This window comes from Echinops telfairi, unplaced genomic scaffold (assembly GCF_000313985.2).
Source record: "Echinops telfairi isolate 266 unplaced genomic scaffold, ASM31398v2 ScPeMD7_12;HRSCAF=54, whole genome shotgun sequence".
NCBI classification, from domain to species: Eukaryota; Metazoa; Chordata; class Mammalia; order Afrosoricida; family Tenrecidae; genus Echinops; species Echinops telfairi.
Genome location: NW_022103909.1, coordinates 9,258,213 through 9,263,887, shown reverse-complemented (window position 1 = coordinate 9,263,887; position 5,675 = coordinate 9,258,213). Strand labels below are relative to the sequence as shown.

At 40.7% G+C, this 5,675-nt stretch overlaps 1 pseudogene; it reads left to right on the top strand.

Moving 5' to 3' along the window:
* Positions 1–3,011: 3,011 nt before the first annotated feature.
* Positions 3,012–4,660, top strand: LOC101642484 (annotated as a pseudogene).
* The last annotated feature ends 1,015 nt before the right edge of the window (positions 4,661–5,675 follow it).

Here is a 5,675-nt window from a genome sequence, read left to right as displayed (position 1 = left end):
ATTAAATTGGAAATGTAGCCTTGTGAAGGATGTATTTTAAAAATTTAGACTTCATCTTGTAAAGCCTATTTTGCCAAATATGCTCCAATGTTCCACAAGGCACTTGCTCTATGGGATGTTGAAAGAGATTACAAAAGATTAAATCTCTGATCAAGTAACTTTTGTTAGCTGCCTTCGAGTTCACTGCAACTCACAGAAACCAGTTGAACAAGTTAATGGGAAATGGGGACATCGTCGCAACATAAACTAGCTTCCAACCACATATCGTTTACTTGTTCCTCATCTAAAAAACATTTATTTTGAATCTCTACATCCTAAGCCCAAGAGTATAGAGAAGCCTACTAGCTTTAGAAATAGAATTTTGTAAATAAAAATTTTTGAACTCTTACTAGGAAAACCTGAACAAAACAAGGATAAATGTGAATTCTTACCATAAAGGATCCAAGTTCATCAAAGGGTGAGGGTAGCCAACCAGCGGGGTTTAAATCTAGCTACTTCACTTACTTGCCTTGTGACCTTGGATGAATTACTTAACTTCTTTTGCCCAGTTTGACTTCTCCGTAAGCAGAATTTCAATAAGACCCAATTCAGGGGTAGTGATGAGGACTGGATATGCTGAATAAGCTCATGTTAGTGCTTGGAATATAGTGAGTGCTATGTGTTTAGGTTAAATAAACGGGCAAGGGTTTGAGGCATTGTTTTCTTTCCTTGCTCAAAGTAGTTTATGGCACATTTTCCCTGGGAAAGTTTTGTAATAAATCAACAGCCTTTGTAGATATTGGTGTGAATGAGACAACAGAAGGCCATTCAGCATCTTCCTTTAAGTAGGGGTTTTACTGAAGCATCCATCTTTACCCTAGGTGATGAGCTATAGGCTCCTCTATTATTATTTTCTCCACATACCTGATTGAAAATTTCCAGTTTAAAAATGTTAATAGCAAGATAAAGGTATAACGTTGTCATTTCTCCTTTATGCGTCTTCATATTTTCCAAATTTCCCACACCGAGAATGCACAATTTTTACATTCATGGAAAAGGGTTATTTAAAAAGTCAGCGTTCAAACTAGGGCTAGAAACAAAGATATAGTATTTTTTCCCCTTCTCATTCCAAAAATAGTTACCAGGGATAATTGGGAGGTCTCAGTGGGACAAAACATTTTGTTTCAAGTTAAAGGTGGTTGTGAATTTACCAAAAATAAATTACCAAGAATATGAACATACTGAAAAAAATGCATGAACCGTAACATACTTTGAATCAGTAATAGATGCTTAAAAATTAGGTCACTGTGCCTTCGTTACAGCATTATTTTAAGTGTTCAGAGTTAACGTAAAATTAAAATGGTACAGAAGAGCTTCATGGCCCGCTTTTGAGGTTTAAAAAATGAGAATTCTTTTTATGGACATTTCATAATAATAATGTCTAAAAGATTTTTCCTCCAGATTAAACAAAAGTTTATTCTCCAATGTTCTTTCTGCCCTTCTCATTGCTCAGGCCCCCAAATTAAAATACTTCCTCTAAACATTCAGCATATCTGAACGCTCAGTATAGCCTATCAGTTCTTCAGCATACAAGGGGGTTATCACCCCCTGCCCCCCACCAAAAAAAAAGCAAAAACGATTCTCATTTGTTTTTTTATGTAAGGGGGATAGTGTATTTGGAGTTCATTTCACCAAGTCAGACTGTTAACCAAGTTTTCTATTTAATGGTTCTGAAAAGATTGAGTAACAGTGTGAGACAAAAAAAAAAAAAGCCTGATTTGTGACAGACGGGAGACTGGTTTTGCCACCATGGCAATGCACCTACTCATGCAGCATGCCTTTCTTGCCCCATACACCTTACTCACCTGACCTCACTCAGTGCAACTTCTTTTTGTTTCTGTGAATGCAGAGGGACATGAAAGGACGGCGATTTGACCATGTAGAAGAGGGGAAGAAAGAGGGAGGTGCTGTTAGCCATCTAACCCAATGAGTTTGAACAATGTTTCCAAGAATGGAATCGTAGATTTGACAAATGTATTAAGTGAATGAAGATTACTTTGAAAGTGATAAGGTTGTTTTATTTTTAAAAAATTTAAATACATAGGTTTGGAAAAAAAACCTCCGGTTTCTTGGGGGTACCCCATCACATATCCAGAATCTGACCACATAGCCTCTATTCATAAACCCATAGCTACCTTAATCTAAGATATCATTCTGATTGGTCTCCCTACCACAGCCCTTCTTCCTTAATGTCTGGGCTCAAAACAGCATTCAGAGTAGTCCCATTAAAACATAAGTCAGACCATATCACTCCTCTGCTTCAAACCCTCAACAGTTGTACATCTACTTGAAGTCAATGGTGAAGTCCTTGCAAAACCTTCCGTGATCTAGTATACCATCTAACCTCACTCCTTTCCTTCCTGGTTCCACTTCAGCTTTGCTGGCCTCCATGCTGCTCCAAGAACAAATGAAGCCAGAGTGGAATACTATTCCCATTAATGTCCACCTGGTTCGGTCCTCACCTCCATCAGTGTTTGCTCATACATCATCTATCATTAAAGTTCCTCCCAACCACCTCTTTTAAATTTGTGAACCCTCCACACATATATTCCCTGTCCCCCCCACTTCCCTCCCCAGAATTTTGTCTACATAGTCTTCAATACAGATTACACTGTAACATGAAAACAACAACAACAAACAAACACTTTACTACCTGACCAATCAACAACATCATGATAGATGCATACATGATTGAAGTTGTTAAGGATTTAATTTTGCTTGGATGCATAATCAAAGCCTATGGAAGTAGCAGCTGAAAAATAAGCAGACATATTGCAATGATGCACAGGGCCACTTTAAAGTGTTCAAAAGCAAAGATGTCACTCTGAGGACTAAGATGCACTTGATCCAAGTCTTTGGTATTTTCAATTGTCTTATACGCATAAAAAAGCTGGAGAAGCACTTTGTCCCTCATTCGCCACTGATGGTCTTTCTCTCCATGTGCATGCACGCCTGCCTGGCGACCTGCAGAAATGCCAGGAATACCTGCAGCCCTTTGACAAGTGTAGTCAGTGTCCCAGCTACTGGCTCCTCATCTCGCTGGGCCGTATGTCGATGATGTGAAATCTGATGTAGATGCCCAAGTCCTAATGCTTCACAGCTTGGAGTGGTGAGCCACGCAGTAGCTGTCAGCATGGGGCCAAAAGGAAGAGCGGTGATTAGTGAGCAGAGTTGGGGAAGTCCTAAAGTAACAAAAGATGGTGTCACTGTTGCAAAATAGATTGACTTAAAGGATAAATATAAAAGTATCAGGACCAAACTTGTTGCCAAGGAAACAAATGAAGAGGCCGGGGATGGCAGCACCACTGCTCTGTCCTGCACTCTCTATCTGCAAGGAAGGCTTGGAGAAGATTAGCAAAGTGCTAGTCCAATGGAAATCAGAAAAGGTGTGATGTTAGCTGTTGATATTGATTGTAATTGCTGAGCTTAAGAAGCATCTAAACCTGTTACAATCCTGAAGAAATTGCTTGGGTTGCTACAATTTCTGCAAAGGGAAGCAAAGGGCACCATCCTTTCTGGTGCAATGACAAAGGTTGGAAGAAAGGGTGTCATCACAGTAAAGGATGGAGAAAAGTTGAGTGATGAATTAGAAATTATTGAAGGCATGAAGTTTGACCAAAGTTATATTTCTCCATATTTTATTAATACAGCCAAAGGTTAAAAAAAAAAAATGAATTCCAGGATGCCTATGTTCTATTAAGTGAAAAGAAAATCTCTAGTGTCCAGCCCATTGTACCTACTCTTGAAATTGCCAGTGTACATTGTAAGCCTTTGGTTATAATTGCTGAAGATGTTGCTGGAGAAGCTCTAAGCACCCTTGTTTTGAATAGGCTGAAAATTGGTCTTTAACGTCTTAGCTGTCGAAGCTCCAGGGTTTGGTGACAATAGAAAGAACCAGATAAAAGATGTGGCAATTGCTACTGGTGGTGCAGTATTTGGAGAAGACTGACCTTGAATCTTGAAGACGTTCAGCCTCATGACTAGGAAAATTTGGAGAGGTCATGGTGACCAAAGATGATGCCATGCTCTTGAAAGACTAAGGTGACAAGGCTCGAATGGAAAAGCGTATTCAAGAAGTCACTGAGCAGTCAGATGTCACAACTAGTGAACATGAACAAGAAAAACTGAATAAACATCTGGCAAAGTTTTCAGATGGAGTAGCTGTGCTAAAAGCTGGTGGGGCACGTGACATGGAAGTGAATGAGAAGAAAGACAGGGTTACCGCTGCCCTCAGTGTAGCGCGTGCTGCTGGGGAAGCAGGCACGGTTCTTGGAGGGGGCTGGGCTCCACTTTGGTGCAGTCTGGCCTTGGACTCAAATACTCAGAAAATGAAGGTAAAAAAATTGGTGTCAAGATTATGAAAAGAACACTCAACAAACCTGTAATGACCATTGCTAAGAATGCAGGTGTTGAGAAAAGCATGCAGCGTTCCTCAGAAGGTGGTAATGATGCTATGACTGGAGGCTTTGTGAGTGTGGTAGAAAAGGGTACGATGGAGCCAACCAAGGTTGTAAGAACGTCATTGTTGGATGCAGAAGTTGTAGTCACAGAAATCCCTAAAGAAGAGAAGGACCCTGGCATGGGTGGGGTGGGTGGGATGGCAGGGGTATGGGAGGCATGAGAAGTGACATGTTCTAATTCTTAGACTAGGGCTTTGCTATTTCTTCATGACCCGTGACAGGCAACTCCAGGCCGTGTTCCTCACCAAGAACTTCAGAGAAGTCAGTTCAAGAGAAGGGATGGTGCAAAGGCTGCTGGTGTTTAAGAAAATCACTTTAACCATTAGTTACTGGCTTCGGTTGACAATATATAATGGTTTACTGCTGTCGTAGTCCATGCCTACATAGCATTTATTTTGTACTTTTGAATAAAAAGACATTGTACATTCCAGATCCTGGGTGCAAGAGCCATTACTAATGCACTGCTCTCCCTGAGGCATTTTTCTAATTATTTGGCTAAAATCAGGATTTTAGTGCTTGCCATCACTAGATGAGAAGCAGCAGCCTTTCTTTGGTGGAAGAGTAATTGTGTACACAGTAGATAAATATCCAATTATGTGACAACCTGTCAGAAAAATTTGTTTAAAAAAGAAAGCTGGAGAGTGAATCAGGAAGACTGAACAAGAACTGATACCTTTGAAGTATAATGTGAGAAAAGAATATTGAATATATCATGGCCTGCCACAAGAATGAACAAATCTCTCTTGGAAGAAGTACAGTCAGAATGCACCCTAGAAGCAAGGATGGCAAGACCTCATCTCATAATTTGACATGTCATCAGGAGAGACCAGTTCCTGGAGAAGGACACCATGCTTGGTCAGTGGAAAAGAGGAAGGCCCTCCACCTGATAGATTGCCCCACTGTAGCGGAAACAATGAACTTAAACATGAAAACAATGATGAGGGTACCACAGACCTGCGCAGTGTTTCGTTCTGGTGTATCGATACGAGTCAGAGTCAACTTGATGGCACCTAGCAGCAACAATGGCAGCATGTAGCACCACAAGACATCCCCTGCATGGTCCTATTTGTTTGACTGCCTCCACTCAATCAAAGGAAAGCTGCAGGAGGAAGAGAGTTCTGGCTGCTGTGCTCTCTGACATCTACAGAGGCACGGGAAGGGTACACAGTGGCTACT